Genomic DNA, 20,541 nt, shown 5'->3' on the forward strand with positions numbered 1-20,541 from the left:
CCATGCTTTTCAAGGGTCCCCAAATCATAAATAGCAGTGTTTCCAAGGTCTGTGTCCCTTCCGTGCCCCAAACACCTGGTAGTTCTGAGTCAGGTCTTCTTATATCTTGAACCTCTAGGATCTGGCATGGAGCCGGACATGCTCCAACATGACAGATGAGAAAGCCTCACTCCACCCATTTAGCCCAGCTTGATTCCATTCTCATTTCTCCTTCTCAGGGTGGAGACAGGGATGTGGCCATCCCGAACTGGGCCCTTGTTTGGTGACTCTTTGATCACTGGGGCCCAGCTTGGGTCCTCCGGCAGGAGGGTGGACACAAAGACACAGTGTGCATGCTCAGCCAGAACTGGGTGAGGCTGCCCCCCAGCGGGAAACCCTGAAGCACATTAGTGACTCCCACTTCTGGATGCTGTGGTGACAATGTGTGCCACTTGCTGTGAGCTCCAGACTTCCATTACCTCATGCCCAGGCAACAGCTCCTGGGTCACTGGTCAGGCTCACGTGCAGGGAGTCTCCGCCCTGCCCACCCATGCCTCTGCATGGGGGCAGTGAGTGTAGGGGTGTCTTGACACCCCTGGGCTTCGATTCGGCCTCAGTCCAGGCTTCTGGGAGTCAGGCACGTGTGTGTGTGTGTGTGTGTGTGTGTGTGTGTGTGTGTAGCTAGGCTACAAAAGAACCCAGCTAACCTCTTTCTTTTTTTTTTTTTTTTTTTTTTTTTTTTTTTTTTTTCAGCTAACCTCTTTCATGCTGGTAAGAATATCTAACATTTATTCAGTGCCTACTACGTGCCAGGCTCTGGGCTCAATGTTTACATATTTTAATCTCATTTAAACTTTACAGCTCTAAGAATCAGAGACAGTTACTATCCCCATCACCATTTTACTGATGAGAAAACTGAGGCACAGAGAGGTTAAGTAACTTGCCCAACGTCATACAGCCAGCAGTGCCAGAGTTTGAACTGGGAGGTTGAACAATTGAGCATATGTTCTTCTTGTAAGTGATTTAATGCTCACCGTTTTATAGATGAGGAAGCTGAAGCCAGAGAGGGGGAAGAAGGGATTGTCCCACACAGCAAGACATCAGAGAACATATATCCCATGGTGTGAGAACGGGTCCTTTCCTGCTTCACTTAACTGCTGTGGAAAATACACCTGCCTTTTGCTTAGTTTGACTCTGTGGTCACCCAGACATGGTTCAATCGCAGCTAAGTGATGTTGGCCAATCGACTTTACCCCTTGGAACCTCGCATTCCTCATGTGTGACATGACACCAGCACTCCCTCTTTCATGTGTTTGTGGGGGGTGAGAGGGGCCAAGGGGCTGGGGAGAGTGACTTGCAGGGGGAGTGAGCAAACAATGCAGAGGAACTGCCATTACTCCATCAGCTTTCACACAGGACAGGGGGCACTGTCAGCAAAACCACTAGTGTAATGTAGACCAAGATCCAGGAATGCAGAATAAAAAATAAAATCTAACTAGAGAAAGAGGAGAAAAGTCACATCATGAGGCCTAGAAAAGATAGCCCTTTTGGCTTATTTGGCAGTGTGGCTGGGCAAGTTAAGCAGGGATCTTTGGAGTCAGAATTCCTGGGCTGAGATCTCTGCTCCATCACTTACTGGCTCTTGGACTTCAGGCCAATCACTTAACCTCCCTAAGACTCTGTGTCCCCATCTGGTAAATGAAACCAGTGGGCTGTGATTGTGAGGGTTACCTGAGCTAAAGCAATGAGCACAGGGCTTGGTTTTATATGTATGATTCCTGAATCCGCTGGACATGGAACCAGCAGGACTGTTTGGAGGATGAAATGAGATTTGACCTGAGTAACTAGATGCATTTGCTGCATGGAACTCAGACCCAAGGATAGCCACATTTCTCCATTTTTCTAAGTCATGTTAAATCTGGCTTTATATGTACCTGGCTGGCAGGATATTCAGTCTCCGCTCTTTAGGGGTGCAGAGTGGGGACAGGCTTGCTTTTTCTAAACTTGTATAAGAATTCTGGAAACATTATGTAGACCCAAAATCAGGGCTGGGCATCTGGTCTTCCTCACTTGTCCAAGGTCTCAAAATCCACTGGAGGGCAACAGCTCCTCTGCTTGCAGCATCCACTCCCTCAGTGCCCATCTGGGCTATGGAAACTTCACTGGGCTTCAGAGGGCAAAGCAAGTGAAGGCCTGCCTCATGAGTGTCTAACCTATGCAGCTGCACAGAACCCTACGCTCATAAGGTCTAATGCTTGGTTTAACTCTCCCTGTTACTGTCTGGCAATTCTAAATACTTTTTGAACAAGGGATTTATGAATTTTCATTTTGCACTGGGCCCTGCATATTATGTAGCTGGTCCTGCACTGAGGGTCCAGCTGTGTGTCATCCTCCTTGGAGAATCTACTCCTCCAGGGCCCTTAACAAGAGTATGAGGCTGTATGTGGAGCCTACCACCCTCCACTACATGCCCACCCTTGGAAATCTCACCTCTTTCATTGCTTGGAAGCAGACAAACCAGCTCTTTATGTCTCTGAACCTAAAATTTTGAAAATAGCTAAGCCCCTTACCTCTTGAATGGGCAAGGGAAACCTTGTTCCTTTAGGGCACAAGCCACCCCCCCCCTTCCTTCTTCAAAGGGAAAAGGGCGGAAACCCTCTTACTCTTTTGAGGCCAGCCTCCTTGAACCCCTCACACAGCCTATCTCTCTATCAGGGAATAGGTGAGTGCTAGGTAAGTGGTCACTTCCTCCTGGATTCAGGCAGCCTGAGGTTGGCAGGCATTATTGTTCCTATTTTACAGATGAATAAACTAAGGCCCAGATGGGTTCAGAGACTTGCTGAGTATCACACAGCTTTCCAGCTTCTCACTCCTCTCAAAGTCTTCAAGACCTGGCCAGAGAAGGGAGAAAATGTAAGCATCAGTCAGCAAAGTTTTCACTGATGTAATTTTCAATCCTCTAAAGTAAAAGCATTGGTTCAGTTTATAATTCAGAGAAATCTAGACTATTTCCTATTACATACCTAATATATGATGAACACTGTTTTAAGAGTTAACATGCATATCTCATTCATTCCTCACAACAGCTCAGTGAGGTATTATATTAATGCTCCCATTTAACAGATGAGAAAACTGAGGTTTGAAGTGGCTCAGAACCATGCCCAAGGTCACACGGACCAGAAAATTAGAAGCTGGGAGGTTTTCATTGTTTTTAGGAAGGAAACCCTAAATCTCTGCTCATTTGTTAGCTGGGAAGCTGGGAAGTGCCGCCCCAGCCCAGTTACATTATGCTCTGCAATTGGGAAGGTCCATGTGGGAGACTCAGAACTATTGAGAGGACGGTTTCAGTGTTTGAGTCATAGTCTGACCACTTATGGTTTTGAAAATTAAAAATTAAATCTTGGCTCTAGACCAAGAGCCAAGAAGTAATATTCTGCTCTTGGAGTCCTGCTCACTTGTGCTCACAGACTGGGGCTTCTATATTGTGAGGGAAACAACAGTTTCAGTTGCCAAAGAGTAGATCATCCTCCTTGCAGCCCTTGAACCCAAGAGTTATTGCCATGCACGAGAGCTGACTACCTTTGAGTGCTGGTGAATTTGAAAGGCCTCAATATTCTGGGATCTTCCAGAAACTCTATCCAGGAGCAGGCCAGAGTTGTACGCTGTGGGGGATTTGCCAGTGGATGGTGAGGTCAGGGCCTGGAGGACAATGCTTATTCAGACAAGAATCTGCAGCAGGAGGAGGGGCATGCATGCTAGAGATACTGTTTCTGTAGGACCACTGAATCTCTTGAATTTTCTTCTTCCTCTCCCTGAACTTGGACCCAAAAACCCAGTTCTGGAAGGCCTACCACTCAATAGCCCTCAGATCTCTTTGCTTCACCTCTTGGTCTCCCTGCCCTTGCTCTTAACCCCTTCACACTGGTCACAGTGGCAGTAGGAGGACCCAACCAGACTTCTTAGTGCAAAATTTTCAGGGATAACCACTGGGTAAACTTGGTGCATTTGGGGATTAGCTATGGCCTGGCTCTCTGGCCTTGTCCTCTGTCACCTTTCCCAAGCCAGTCATGCCAAACCATGAGAGGTTCCCCAAATATGCCTCCCTCTCTCCCACCCTGGGGTCTTTGTGTCTTCTGTCTCTCTGCCAGGGACATCCTCCCCATTTCTGTGCCCAACAAGGCCATGCTCACCTGTCCAAATTCCATTGGCAGTCTTCTAGATGCCATCCTCAAGCTGGGAGAAATTTGAGTTGGTCCCTTGCACTGGACTCGCAGCTCCTTGAAGGCAGTGACTAGTACTTCCAGGTTCCATGTCCCAGGTTCTCAGCTTCACAAGTCTATCAAATGACAATAAAATGAAAATCGATTTCTATGTACCTCCCAGGACTTGAGTTCAGCTCTCTGGGAACTTAAAGTCCCAGCGATAGAAAATGAAAAAGAGAAAATTGTCTCATCACAGCTCTTGTCCTAGATCAGAATCAGATTGGTACTTTTTGTTCAATTAAATATCTATTTTTTTAATGGGGGAGGGGCAGAGGAAGAGGGAGAGAGAGAATTTGGAGCAGACTCCCCACTGAGTGCAGACAGAGCCCAATGTGAGGCTTGATCCCATGACCCTGAGATCATGACCTGAGCTGAAATTAAGAGTCAGATGCTTAACTGACTGAGCCACTCGGGCACCCCCAATTAAATATTTCTTGAGCACATACTGTGTGTCCAGGCTCAGTACAGCTTTGGGCTAGATTTTATTTAGTTGGATACTACACACAAGGCTTCCTGGAGGGCATAGGTGAAGAAGGGAGAGAGAATCCACATGTCAGGGAGCAAACAGAAGTATAATTCCAGACTGGAGTAAGACATTGAAGGCACAAAGCCAGGGGAGAGAGTAGAGGGGCCTACTCGGGCAGTGTGGTCAGAAAGTGTCTGGAGAAGGAGACACCTAAGCCGAGGCCTGGAGGCCTGAGAAAAGACTTTTCAGGCTGTGGGACCAGCATTAGCAAAGGCTGGGATGCAGGAAAGAGCTTGGTACTTTCAAGGGACAGAAGGAGAGTGGGTGTCTCGGGAGTGGAGTGAGGAAGGAGTGGGGGACGTGCAAGGGCAATGTGGAGGCCTCCCCTCCCATCCCCTTGCAGTGCAGGCTCACTCTCTCCCTGAAAGACCCTGGTCTTTGAACAGAAATGATTCTTTCTCGGGGAAGTGTGTGCTGGCCTCCAGCACACCCAGCCCCCATGAAGGGTTGTCCATTCCTTAGGCCAGTGTAGGGGAAGAAGGAAGGTTAAAGACTCGTGGGACTCATTCTCCAGGGCCCAGAAGGACCAAGTGGATGCCCAGTTTGGTCCTGAGGTTGGTCTTTTCTGAGATCCCATCTTTGGGAGAAACGTCTGCACACCATAACCCTGGGAAAGACAACAGAGAAATGCTTTAAGCTTCCCCATGGATGCTGGGTGACAAGGGGAGGGAACCACCTCAGACCTCCACTGTGCCTGGTGTGGAAGTCCAGCCTAGTGGTTAAGAGCTCAGCTGCCGGCGTTTGAAGATGCATTTCACGGTGTACCTGCTGCTGGTAATCTTGGATAACTTACTTGACCATCCTCCACCCTCTCCTGTTTCCATAAAAGAGAAAATAGGACGTAGAGTTGGCATGAGATTATATGAGTTAACGTCAAGAACTTGAACCGGGCCCGGTGCTTAGTAGTGGTTCCACAGGCTTCAGCTCTTATTCAGGCCTCACGTGCCTGGGGGAACTGCCCACATCTGGCCAGCAGGGAGGGAGCGCTAAGAGGCCACAAGCCTCCAAGTCCTCCTGAAATGTCCACCTCAGTTTGACACCAGAGTGTCCAAGGTGTGTTTGGTCTGTTGTACCCAGTGGCTGGTTCCCCAGGGAAATTCTCGCTGAGATTTATTGGGTACATGAACAGGTAAATACACTGTTTATCCCTTCCTTCCCTCCAGTGTTTCCACCCTGGGACGCTTGGGTGCTGTAATGGAAATCCGAGGTTTATATCCTCATTAAACTCAATAAGCAACCTGATCCTATCTGTGTCCAGCTTCATTTCGTCCAGTTATCAAGCACTGGGCCTTGACAAAACCCCAAAATAAAAAGTTAAGGAAAAAAAAAGCCTTTTTATTGTTTGTTTTCCCTACAGCCATTTTCCTCTGATTTCAAGTCATGTGATTCCAGTGAAATATGATTCATATGTTTTTGATTCATTTACTGATTAATGATTATAAGTGACTTTGGAATGACAAAGTTTAGTACAAAGTCTCAGCCTCATTATTACTTACACTTACAAGTAGCTCTCGTGAAAGATTTTGTTAAGTCATTGAGGGGCTTTTCTGGTCAAATTTCTGTTTTCCTTTGAATTTTTGATGGCTGCAGCTGCTTCTCCTCCTCCTCCTCCTCCTCCTCCACCATCTCCTCCTCCTCTTCTTCCTCTTTCTCCTTCTCCTTCTTCTCTTCCTCTTTTAATTTATTTTTGGTAAGGATTCCTTAGAACTTGAGTCCTGAAAACTTGTTTGAGCTTTAGACTCATCATGGCGGAACAGTTGCTTGTCGATCCACCCCAACAAGCCTGTTTCCATCACAGGAGGTACCATGGCCTAGAAAACTGGGCAAGCTTCTCAGGTGAGGCAAATGGGAGCAGGTGGAAGGAACATCCAAGCCATGTTCAGGCTAAAAACAAAACTCTAAGGTTTCAAAACTAGGAATAAAATGGTCTGGAGATATTTTTTGAGATCTTTGAAGAGGAAAAAAAAATCTGGGGAAATTGGTTAGATTGCATCTGAGAAAATTTACTTGTTCAAAAGCGAAAAGTTAAGGGATCCCAAATCAAAGATTTTTGTTTATTCGCTTCCTGTTTATTTTTGTCCTGCATTCTTCCTTCTCCCCACATCCCATCTTTTGCCAAATGCCGTGGATTTTTTTTCTTCATGAGCCCCTTCCTGTTAGCCCCGTGTTCCCCGCCTCCTTGCGGCAGCTCTTTCTATCTCTCACCAGCACCTGAACCATCACATTCACCTCTTCCCATGGGTCTCTTGGCTTCTGTCTTCCACCCGATCCCAGAAGCAGCTTTCTAGAGTGTAGATCAGAGCCTGTCCCTCTGCTGCTTAATATCCGTGCACGGTAAGGGTTTGTGTGTGAGACGTCTTGCCAGCCACAGTCTCTGCTTCTCACGGATTTGCCTCCTTTTGCTCTCGCTTCAATTCTGTGAGGGCTGTACCATATCCTCCCCATTTCACAGATAGAGAGGCTGAGCAGCAGAGAAACAGAGTCACCCAGAGAGGGAGGACAGGATGGGAGGTCCAGCCCAGAGTCCTTGCCCTGGACCCTCAGCCTCTACCTCCCTGTGGGGCCCCAGGCCTGCAGTCCCTTGCCTGTCCCCTGTCCAGCCACATCTCACACTCCTCTCCTATGTGTGATCTGGCCTCCAGCTATGCCAAACAATTAGTTCACACTTCTATGGCCAGGCACAGGCTGTTCCCTCATAGGAAATGCCCTTCCCCTCAGCCCCAGCTGTGCCCATGTTAGTCCCTCAGAACCACACTCCCAGGATCCTCTTCTCCCTTATCCAGTGGGCCTTGGGTGGGCACTGGCTGTCTCTGCCCTCCCAGCATCCCTGCCGCTTCTCCCAGTGCCAGCACCCTGATGGGCAGCTCCAGCAGTGAGCAGGAGACCCAGACCTGGCCAATAGCCAATCAATGACCTCACCTCTCCGGCCATGGTCATTGAGAGACCAGAGCAAGTTACATGGGACCTGAGAGAATCCAAGGGTGCTCAATAGTGGGCATTCGGCTGAAGCTAAAAGTAAACAGAGACTCTTTTTCACTGGGGCAGCTAAGCACAGTGACTTTATAGAGTATGGACCAGGTGCCTCTCTCTGGTGGACATCTCGCCTGTCAAGGCCCCTTCGTAAAACGAAAGTCAACATGGCTGAATGCACAGCTTGAAACTGTGAAGAGACTCCTATTAACCCTCTTCATTTCCTGGATTAAGCCAGGCTTGAAGCCAGCTCCCTGCACTTTTTGGAAATAGGAGCCCATCAGTCTCTGCCCCCACCCCAGCATCTTCCTCTCTTAAGCCGATGTGAGTTGGACTCCTGTCACTTGCCATCGAGTCGTGGAGAATACCTCATCCAGGATGACACCTCTTGCCCCCTTGCAGCCTCAGGACCCAGTGCACGCATCTGTTGGTCCTCATAATTTGTGCATTCACATGTGCCTGCTACTGGACTCTGAGCTTCCTGGGAACAAAGACTGTGCCTTCTTGGTCTCTGTTGTCTTGGCACAGGCTAAGGCACAGCCTAAAGTCATTGGCATTAAAGTCATGGACTTTGAAGTCAATCAGACCCAGGTTCGAGGTCCAGCTCTGCCACCTGATGACTGCGCAGCCTTGGCCGCATTCCTTAGTCTACCTCCTTTCTAGTCTCAATTTCCTGAACACTCATTATAAAGGGTCATTAGGAAGAACGAGGGAGGAAATTTCCACAGCCTTTAGCACAGTGCCCTGCTTATTCTAGGCATTTAATAAGTGGTGGCTATGATTCGGATTGCATGTGATTGGCTCAGTGGAGGCAGTCCCATGAAGTTCAGGGATAATCCCGGCGGCGATGCAGTTCAGGGGTGGGAACCATTCACACGCACCCACAACCACAGTTACTTGAAATTGTGGTGGCACTGCTCCTGGACATTTGGAAACTCGGCACTGGGATAGGTTGAGACGCACGGGGGTGGGGGTGGGTGGATGGTGGGGGGTTGGGTGGGTGGGATTGAGCAGCTTCTCCTAGCCCTGCCCCTGAGGCCAGGGCAGTCACAGGAATGTGGGCAGAGGAGGAAAGTCTAACTTCCCCAGGCTCTTTCTGACCAGCTCACACCCCTCACCCCACTCAGATTGGTTCAGAGAAATGCTTGGTTAGGAGTTCGGGTGCTGGAATCAGGCACTCCTAGGTTAAAACCTTGGCTCCCCACTTTCCTAGCTATGTGTCTCTAAGCAAGTCACTTAACCTCACTGAGCCTCTGGTTCTTTATCTTCAAAATAAGTTGTTTAGAAGAAAAACTGAGATCATGTAATTTAAGCTCTTAGGCCAGTGCCAAAGAAAGCTGATTATTATTATCAAAGATTAAAATAAAATCTGTAAGGATTCCAACTCCCTGCTGTCCTGGCACCTCGACTGGTCATTTGGAGGGTAGCAGCAGCTGGAGCTCCTGGATATGCCTCTGCTCAGTGGGATTCCATGGGCAAATTCAGCCCTGCCCCTGAGTGCTGTGGTGGTGGAGAACATGGGTGTTGAAGTCCAGCTGCCTGCCTGAAATCTGGCTCGCCTACTTACTTACTCTGCAAGTTGCTCAATTTTCCTGTGCCTTGGTTATCTCAGGGGTACAATGGGGGTGATACAATGGGGGTGATAATAGTAGCTACCTCGAGGGATGATTTGAGGATTAAATGACTCATACAAAATTAATACACTCAGAGTTGTGCCTGACCGTCGTAAGTGCTCAATTAAATATTTGCTATGAGTAATTCCTAGAATAATTTAGCAACTTCCTATTGTAGTAGGAGATCTTTATCTCAAAAGAAACAGGAAAGCATGTGTGGCCTCATTAAGGAGATGGTCTAAATTGGGGCCACATTGATAAGTAACAATAATGATAGCTGCTGAGTTTGAAAGAAGGGACCACATCACTTTGACTTAGTGAGGAGCAAAAATGGAAAGTACCATAAGCTCTTGGAGCAGGCTCCCAGTTGCCTTGGAGCACTTGGATCCAGGCCTCAAGGTATCGGACTCTCCCCTTCCATCTCAAGCCCGGTAGGTCTGGTGGAGGCTGGCATTCTCAGCACCCCCACTTTCCCAGCCATAGGGGTGTTATGGCCAAGGCTCAGAATATTGGTCCAGGAAGGGCTCATGACCCAGCCAACACCTTTCGCTGGGCTTTTCTCACTGGAGGTGGTGTGGGAGAGCTGTCTTTTCTGTAAGACTGGAGCTCCGTGGGCCATGCCTCCAGCTTCGTAGGGGAGCCGATCTGAGGGGACAAAGCCAAGACAACATGGGGAAGTCGGGGTGAAAGGAGAGGGAGAATGAACTCCTGGGTCTTGAAGTCCACCCCCAGGGTTTCCCCACCTCTCCCGTCTCCTGATGATCACTCCTTTCTGTGGCTGAGTCACGTGAGCGAATGGATCCCCTTAGTTGTTTCAGGTGCTAGGTTTTGTAGAATCTGATATGCCATCAATTATAGATGCACCATTATTTAACGTACCAACGAACTGTCCGTGGATTGCAAGGCATGGTGAGAAACTGTGAGGTTGCGAGAGGGGACGTCCTTGAAAAGATGAATACTGTGGTCCAAACTGGGCTTCTGTCTCTCACAAAAGCAAGATTCCAGTTCATTCATGTGCCCTTGCTCTCTACTGTGGACACTCATCCCCAGCATGGAAGGCCTGGGGTATCTTCGTCTCTTATGGGAGAGTTATTAGGGAGAAGAAGGAGGGATGAAAAGCAGCCCACACATCCACAGAAGTGGAAGAACAAGGTATAGAAACATTCCTGTCTCTCTCTCTCTTTTAAGATTTTATTTATTTATTCATGAGACACAGAGAGAGAGAGACACAGGCAGAGGGAGAAGCAGGTTCCCTGTGGGGAGCCTGATGTGGGACTCCTTCCCAGGACCCCAGGATCACACCCTGAGTCGAAGGCAGATGCTCAACCACTGAGCCACCCAGGTGCCCCCATTCTTGTCTCATAAGCAGCGAAGTCATGAGCTCTGGGCTGGGGCACACCTGGGAAGTCAAAGGAAGCACCTACTGTGTGCTGGGGATGCTCCATTTTCACATCCACCTGCGGGAGAGCCACAGCTGAAACGGCTTTTCAGAGGGGACAGGAAGACCTGCTTAGGTGAACTTGCTGGGCCAAGGTCAGGCGGTAGGGCACTGCAGGGCCAAGACCCCAACGTTCCCAGCTTGTGGCATCCTTTCCCCACCCCCCGGAGCCTGCCTGACTCCCCGTGTTTGGTCCTAATCATGCCTAATGTTGTCAAACAAGACACACTCTGAGAAGAGAGAACAATTACTACAATTATTGCAATTGTTACAGAGCAATGCTGTCCCGAGTGACCAAGGTCAGTGCTCACCTCCTGGAATTCTTAAAAATTTGTGGGGAAAACAGAAGGCCATGTGACCAGCTGGTGATCTCTCCCTGTGGCCCTCCCATTTTCATTTGAGCATCTCCCAGTCTAAGAGAGGCTACAAGGTGCTGGAGGGGGCCTGGGCTGTCATGAACTCCCAGTATGACGTTGGGTGTGTCATCTGTGTCCTATGGCCTCAGTTCCCTCATCTTTAAAATGACAGGACCAGCTCACCTTTAAGGCTCTTCAGGACCAAACACGAACCTCCATCCACTAATCTGCTGAAGTATTTAATGGTTCACAGAGATCTAATCTGATCCTCTGACCCAGCTCTTCTCAACCTAGTTTTCTGTTTGGCATGCCTGTGATGAAGTCATCACACATGTGGCACTGTCCCGTGCAGCATTCCCACGGGCTACTTTCACATTTTATCCTTTTACCTCTCAGTCAGGTGAGCATATTAGAATGCAGACAAGGAAGGGTGACATTGTCACAGGACTAACCTTGGATATACTCTCATTGGAGTGATTTTAACCCAAAATATTGAAAATATTAGTGCTTTGACATTAGCAAATAATTACATTGCCAGGCTTCTCCCAACTGATTCTGACCCACAGGGTTGTCTAGACACAGTGGATCAAAGCCATGGCTATAATGAGCCCAAGAGGAGGCAGCACTGACTTCAGACTGGTGTAAGGAGCTAAAGCAAATGGTATTTTAATAGCTGGTGTCAAAATTCCTCCTAAGAAGGGAATCGTATTTTAATATGGATTGAACTGAAGGAGGTAGGATGCTGGGGGCCCTAGAAGCAGTGTCCAGCACAGAGATAGCCCAGGGGGAAGGGCGGGGGAGAAGAGGGGAGGAGAGGAGAGGGAAGGCGAAGAGAGGGAGGGGAGGGAGGGGGAGGAGGAGCCAGCAAGGGAGTGGAAGGCTTTGCTGGGTTGGATATCTCTCTGCCTTATGATACCCAATCTTTCAGATACTTTTCTAAACTCCCCAGCGGGGTGTGTGTGTATGTGTATGTATGTGTGTGTGAATGTGTGTGCACATGTGTATGATATGAATCCAGCAAATGGGCCTATTGGACAGCACATATATTCTTAGTGTAGGTGCCAAGAAACATGGCAAATGATGAGACCTCAAACCTCTGAAAATTTGCAGATGTTTTAGAAGGTTCTAAGCTGCTCCCATATATGGGATTGAGGTCTCCAGGCAATCCTAGCTAGACCTATAGTGCTATCACGGCCTAATCTGACATGTGGGTTTTCACCCATTTTGCAGATGGGCAGCCAAGAAGGCAAGAAGGTCAAAGTTGAGCCAAACAGACTCCTTTTTTTTCCACTGAGTTATTTGTTGCCTGTGGGTCCCTGATCCCATCTCACCATCTTCTCCTTTAAGACCTAACTTATTCACCAATTTAGTAAATCCCTGGATAATCCTAGTGTCTGCCTTTCCTCAACATTTATTTATTTAGGTTTTTAACTTTGAAATTACTTTATTTATTTATTTTTGAAATAATTTTAGATTTACAAAAGAGTTATAAAGGTAATGAGAAAGTTTCCACATACCCTTTACCAGCTTCCCCTAATGCTAACACCTCTGTGACATTGTTCTCAGCTAAGAACATCAATGTGACACTATTACTCTGCCCGTAGTGCATTGGCTTTATTTGAATTTCACCAGTTTTTTCACTAGGTCCTTTCTTGCATCCAAGATACCATGTCGCATTTAGTCATTATGTTTCCTTAGCCTCCTCCAATCTGTGAAAGCTTCTCAGTCTTTCTTTGTTTTTCATGACTTTGAATACCATACACATTGACCCTCCGCTTATATTTATCAATTCATCCAATAGACCCATCAACTCACCCATGTGGTGTTAGGCCCTATGCCAGACATCAAGACCTCAGAAACGCAATGGAGGGGGGTGGGTGTCTGATCTCAAGGAACTTACAGACAAAGAGATTAGTAAGAAACAGAGTCATAGAATCAGAATGAAAAAAGCCATGGCAGGGGAAGGCACAGGTGGCAAGAGCTGAGCCCATGAGCGTCAATGGCATGGCTGGAGTCTGCAGCTCAAGCACAGAGCAGCAGAGAGTTGGTCTGCCCTCAAGGGCCACCTGTGATGGTATAGGGATCTGGATCAGTGAGTGAGGCATCACTACAGATAGACAGAAAACATCGTCCCTGGTGCAGGAACACTGTTCAACAGTGATCCATGAACCCCATGTAAGATAGGCAGATGTTGTGTGCTCCCCACCACTGCCACCCCACCAAAAGATAGATTGAAGCCCTAATCCTTGGTACCTGTGAATGTGACCTTATTTGAGGACCTGGAAATACATGCCACACAGAGAGTTCCTGTTGGGCTCATCCTGCCCTGTTTGGCCTTCTTTTTAAGTGAAGTCCTTTCCAGAAGGCTCTAGCTCAGCTATGTTCTATAGTGTTCACTTAGCCCACGGGAAAACTCAACATTCTTTGCCCCATCAGACTCAGGAAGGGCAGGGCACTCTTACTGAAACATTCTCTCTTCCATTAATTCTCAGGAGCAGACCTCCAAGCTTTGCCTTCAGACTTCCCTGATGAGAATCAGGTACCATGTCTAGGTAACTCCAGTGTGCCAGTTTAATTTTTCCAAAATTTTTTCTACCACCTTTACTCCAATAGCACCACTGGGTGAACCTAAGATCATCTAAGTAAAAGTGCATGATAAAGATATAATTATTTCACACAACATACTTCCAGGTTGGTCCAGAGGCTCAGTAGCTCTGAACGGATGTTTCTATATAAGCCTCTTTGACCAAATATGGCAAGGTTGGCTATGCATCTCCAGGGATCATCATCAGCAGAGTCCAAAGTGTGAAAGGCATGGGAGTGTGGGAGGAAAAGACATTTTCCTGAGTGCTTCTGTCTTTTGTCTTCATGAAAAGCTCCTGGCAAACTTTCCCTTACCCCTTATATATACTTCATTGGCCTGGATATGACCAGTCCTAGGCCAATCACTGTTGAGAAGGAATGGAAGGACCAAGACTGGATTGGAACAATCCTGACTCAATATTTGGAGCCAGCACAAAATTGGGATACTGTTTTCTAGGAAAGAAGGGGGAATGGCTGCTGGGCAGGAGACCAGTAGCATCTGCCACACGCAACACAGTGGCTTCTGAAGCTTTTCACTATGTAAATAATACTGTCTTAAATATTCTTTGGCATAAAGACTTTTCTACATGTAAAAGATCTCCTCAGTGAGGTGGGTGGATATACCCATTCCATGCTGTCCTGGGAATCAGGCTGGAGGCACACAGGGCAGTTTTCTGAATCACTGCCCCTTGAGCTGTGCCCCCCTCTCCATCCCCAGGCTAGCTATCGCATACCTCTGTTACAGCACATCACCTGGAGTGTGTGAGTGGCCGACCAGGGTTAACATTTGCTGGCTTTGTGCCCAAGGACAGACTATTATCAGCGGATACAGACAATCTGATTACTTCCATATTTCACTCCTTTCTACTTTCATTTTGGCTTATCCTTTGACTATTTTTTGAGCTCTAGTCTGGTCTAGTCAAAACACTCTGGCCAATCCCAACCTCAGAATGTGTAAAACCCAACTTTAACAATTTAGGACAAAACCTTAAGTCAACCAACAGAATCTATTTTTCTATTAGCCACTTCTCTGGAAATCTTCCAATGTGCACTTTTGATTAGTGACTGGATTAAGAAACCCTACTGCTGCCCAGCAGGGGGCTACACCAGGAACCAGATTTAATGAACCCCAACCATTAGGTTCCCAGAAGTGGAATTTGTTGGTCAAACTGCATAATAATTATTGGCACCCTATTAGTTACGGTAGGTATTGCTAGCTGCTATAATGGAGAATCTTCAAATTACAGTGGCTTAACCCAATGGAAGTTGGTATCTTATGCATAAGGTTTCATCCAGGGTCTTTGGCCAAGCAGCCTCCTACGTGGTGATTCAGGGACCCAGGTTCCTTTCATTCTGATACACCCTCTACTATGGCCCAGATTCTCCCTGTTCAGCCAGTGAGTGGGGAAAGCGAATACGGGGTTATGCATGAGAGGCCTAGAAGGGCACTTGTCGCTTTCACTAGCTTTCTAGTAGCCAGAGCTCACTCACATGGCCTACCAGCACAAGAGAGGCCAGGAGTGTTGATCAAGCTGTGTACCCAGGTGGAAAGGAATAACTAGTTACCTTTGTCAAAGACACCTACCTGTGCCAGGTGTTTTACATACATTACCTTGTAAGGTGGGTCTTAAATGTTTAATTTCACAGACAAGAAAACTGAAGCTCTGAGGCATAAAATGTCCTGCCAAGGCCACATGGCTAATAAGTGCCAGGGTTCGAATATCTCGTACATCTTCTGTAATTAGCTTTATACTTTATCTTTCACAAGTAGGTGTTTAATCCATTTGGAGTCCACCTTAGGGTATGCCTTAAGGCCAGATCCAGTTTTATTTTTCTCCAGCTTTCCCCAAACCATATACTAGATAATTTTTTACAACACCTGATGCTATAAAAAGTTTTTTTCAAAGAGGTTGACTTATATCCCTACTACGAGTGTTATGAGTGTGCTTATTTGACCTTACCCTCTTTAACACTAGGTCTTATTATTTTGAAAATAAGTGAACTATTTGATGGCAGGAAAGTGGTAACTCATTCCTCGGGTTGCCAATAATATTGCTTTCTCTTTTTTATCCCCAAATATATTTCTTTGTGAATTATTTATTTCCATTCTTTGTTCATTGATCTAGAAAGGTCTGGATAATATTCTCATCTCTTTCCACATATATGTCCATATGCTTGTGACAATCACCGTAATAAAGATATGATGCCTTTGTCTGTCATTTGGCTGTTGCCACGTACATTCCCCCTTTCTTTTTGAATGTACGAATGTGCTAAATTTTTCTGCAGTCAATTCTGTCCATCTCTTTCTTTGTGATGTTTTCTTATGCTTCTAAGTTTAACCAGCCTTTTCTCCCCAGAGGTCTAATAAATATTCAAGTCTTTTTCCCTCTATGGTTTGAATTTTTTAAAATGTTCAGTTCTTCAGTGCATCTGGAATGCATTTCAGTGCACGATATGATATGGAAGGGTCCAACTGCAGGTTTGTAATTTGCAGGAGGAGGAGCCTCATTTACACATCCAAGTTCCCTTCACTCCCCATCCTGAGCTTCTTTTCTTTTCTCCAGGCCAAACAGAAGCAAAGATACCAGAAGTGGCAGAAAAATGTGCCAGGCTGTGACCACTTTCCCCTAGTGAAAGAGATTCTCACTGTTGTATAATTGAACATTTACTACATACTAGAGTTCACTGTGCTTTGCACAAACTGTGTCACTGAAGTTAGTCATCAGACTTCCTTATGAGCTTGAAACTATTACCCTTATTTTACTGATGAGGAAAACTAAAGCTTAAGCAACTTTCCTGAGGTCCTATACTAAGATGGTTGTCATTTTTCCCCATTAGCATCACTTCCCATGGGTATTCATCACCTTGCCTCCTAGTTATTAACTTAAAATGTCCTTGATCTCTTGAAATTAAGGTAGAATGACCTTAGGTGAATTAGCTTAAAAATACTAACAAAACAAAACAAGCGCAAAACTTTTAAAAACCTTAAAATGTCCAAGAGTTCCCAAAGCAGAAAAAGATATTAAAGAGGATCTAGAAGCTTCTAAAGAGGTTGACACCATCCCATTGGTCAAGAACCACTGTTACCCTGGTAGGCTCACAGTTTACATTAACTGGGTTTTGGAGGAACTGACTCTAGGCACAGATTTCAGAAACTCACTAGAGTCTAAATAAGCAGGGTGATAGCCAAAGATTTAGGTCGGAATGGGGATTCTCAACTGTTTGCCTTCTTCTTTTAGGAAGACTTCCATTTTTATGAACTTGATAGAGCTTCGGTGAAAGAAGGGAAAGGAATGCTGAACAGAATGGAGGTGGGAAAACATAAATAAACACAAAACCTCACTAAGAGACTTACATCTGTCATATCAGCTGTCTGTGCCTCAGTTCCTGTGCAACGTGACTGATGATTATGAGTCCCACTTCACAGAAGTCCCCATGGTGAGGACCATGTGACATGGAACTCAGGCATGCCCCATGCTTGGAGTTCTTGCTGGTAGTCCTATGAGAAAAATCCAATGGAGGTTTGGAGACCCACTGAAATGGGCCAAAGTGCATGTTCAAAAGCAGACGAGAAAAGGCACTTGGATCAGGAAAGAGGGAAGATGCTAGATGCTAGATAGGGAAGAAAAAAGATCCTCTATAGCATGTTCAAAGCTTTATATAACAGGGTGCCTTATTTTACTGGTCTGATTAAAGAGGCCTAGTTGTTGCTAACCTTCCCTCCTGCAGATGTGGAAGGAAAGCTGAGAAGAGTGCAGCTATTGGCTTAAGTTCACATCGGTCAGTTCCAGGTCTTTTGAACTACAAGGCTGATGGATCTCAAGAGCAACAGCAGAAGGTACATGCAAGATGATAACTTGGACAGGGATGAGGCTCCATCATGTGGTAAATCCCACAAAGGACCCCAAGCAGCTGTGACCACAGAAAATGGGTTCTTCACTCTCACCAAAGACTTAGAGAGAGGTTTTGGCCTTTCAGGACAGAAGAGGGATCATCTCCACAAAAGGGTAAGCATAGGAGTGAGGACACAGTTCAGATCTTGGAACTGTGTCAGGGACATGTGCCTTCTAGGTCAGTAATGTCCTGATTACAGACATATTTGCCTCAATGAAATAGAATCAACGAGAGGCCATATTAACTTGGCAGGGTAGTAGAAAACAGGTTTCAAGAACAAACTGAGCCAAGCCATTCTTCCATAAGCTAAAAAAGAATCCAAATTCCATGTTTCTTTAGGTTTAAATAGATTCAAGTGTTACTAAAATCTTCAGAATTGGTGGTGGTGGTGGTTGGGGGCAGAGATACAAAGCCCAGAGTGGACAGAGAGCAATGAGTGAAGAAAGCCTGGATTCTGGTACAACTCTACTGCCAAGAATATCTCCCTGCCTGGAACAGTTGGAAATTCAAGGGAGTGTTTTATGGTTTGTCTGTTTGTTGGCCAATTTCAAAGAAATCTTGATGTAGAAAGTTTAAAAAACACATAGAAGTATAAAGAAGTAGTGAGGGGAAAAAAATCACCCATAATCCTATCAGCCAGTAATAACCACTTTACATTGTGGTATTTTTCTCTCTAGAGTTTCTTTCTGGGCTTTTATTTTTAAAATAAATGTGATACCTGGCTCCAGACCTTTCCACTTTTCAGACTGGATGAGATGAGGGCCATTACCTCCTGCAAATATATACATTTCCAATTTATAAAATGCAATATGCTCATTAGGGATAATCTAACAATTTCCTCCACAAAAGAATGAAGAAAATTAAATTAAAATCCTACCCCATGGAGAATTAACACAGGTGAATTTCCTTTCTCTCTTCTTTCTTTGCATTTCTGTAAGTATAATATATATTTTCCCCCTAATTTTGCTTTCTATTTTCTTTTCTTAACATGATATCATAAGCCTTTTCTCATGTAATTGTACATGCTCCCTAAACATTTATCTTACTAGTCCTTGGTATGGCTATTATACAACTTATGTAACAATTTTATTTATGATGAACATTTGATTTTCTGTGAATCCTTTTTTTTAAATCTTTGCCTACAGCTCTATGATTTCTTTAGGACTGAGTCCTTCAAGATGAATTATAGGCTGAAAGAGTATGAATCTTTTAATACATATTGCCATATTGTCTGTTGGCACTTTGTAACTGGAGCAGTGTGGGAAGTAGTCCCTTCGCTAGACCCCTATTTTACTTTGTAAAAAACTTGTTGCTAATTAAATAAGTGAATTATTATTATTGGACAAGGATCTAATATAGCTAGTGCCTTTACTAGGCATAGCTGTGCTGCATTGACTTTTGACTCAGTTTCCCCATCCTTACAGTGACAAGTGTTCCTAAAATTCAGAGGATTTTCCAAAGTTGGAAATACTGGTTAAAAACCCAATTTAGCTCTCCAAGCTTCTGTCCCCTCATCTTCATAAGGGGAACAATATCTAGCTCAGAGAATCATTATGATGATTAAAAGAATAAAACAAAACAATAATAACACGTGAATCATTAGTACCATGCCTGGCACATCACAGATGACCAATGAATATTACCTTCTTTCCTCCCTCCTTTATCCTCAACTTGGAAGCCATTGGAAACATCAGGAAAAATAGCATTAAAATACCAGATTAGCCCAGAGAAGCTAATTAACTTGCCTCGAGTCATGATGGCTAGTAAATGACAAAGTAAAGTCCATACTACAGTCTCAAAGATGAGTTTCAGGGGGCAGCTGCACGGCTGAATACGGTCTGCACATCTGTTTTATTTGGCCCACATAGCTGAAGAAAGAAAATAGGATAAAATCAAATAAAGCCAACATTGAGAATGAGATTTCACGTCCATATTTCTGGTTTCTCTTGAGAAATCATTAGATCTGATGATGGGGGAGGGCCCAGCAGAGCAGTGACCGGCCCCTTTGCAAGGGCCACACACCTCCAATCCCCCAGGTCTACACTGTGTGCAGTGCGGGCTGCCAGCTCCTGCCTGGCTCCTGGGTGCATTGGAGTTTGCAACCAACCCCTGCTCTGATCCATGTTGACAGCAGATCCCGGGTTACTGACTGCCCCCCTTTCTCCACACACACACCCAGGACGCAGGCTCCTGGCTAGCCTCGGACTGCCTGCGTTGGTGGAGGCCGCCACTCAGCCGAGGATTGCCCACCGAGCGGGTCCTGCTGTAGTCCAGGAATGTGAACGTACATTGTTCTCCGCCCAGCCGCATTCATGTGGGGTGAGCTCACTCTGGCCTGCTGCCTCCTTCCCCCAATCTCTCCAATTAAAAACATATTACCTTCCCGCTCCGCCCGGAGCAGCCCTGGGCCGCAGCTTTATTTTATAAACACATTTAGACAAGTTCAAAAAGGAATGATTCATGCTGGACCCGAGCACTCCTAAATGCGAGGACTGCTGAGCATTTTCGCAGGGAAAGCATCCTGAGCAGGGCCAGGCCTGGCCCTCGGGGGGTATCATCTCTCCGGCTCCAAGGCCCAGGATTACCTGTCCGCAGCTGGAAGGACTTACCCACAAGGCCACCTTTCGGCACCCCCAGCCCATCCTGGGCCACCATTGGCTCCTGGAAGAGAGAGACAAAGGCCCAGCCCCTCCCCCATCAGGAGGCTTCCTCTGATCCCCAGTCCCTAGGGCAGGTTTCCAGGCTCACCTTCCCACCCTGGATTTGAGTTCCCTCCTTCCACATAGGCCACTGATCTCTCCCAGGGGTGGGCCCTGGATGGTCTTTTACAATGCTTAGCTCAGTGCCCTGCACATGGAGGGGCACAAAGCAGGAGTCAGAGCAACAGAAATAAATGATGAGGCTGTTGAGCAGAGAGCAT

This window comes from Canis lupus, chromosome 4 (assembly GCF_003254725.2).
Source record: "Canis lupus dingo isolate Sandy chromosome 4, ASM325472v2, whole genome shotgun sequence".
Classification (NCBI taxonomy): Eukaryota; Metazoa; Chordata; class Mammalia; order Carnivora; family Canidae; genus Canis; species Canis lupus.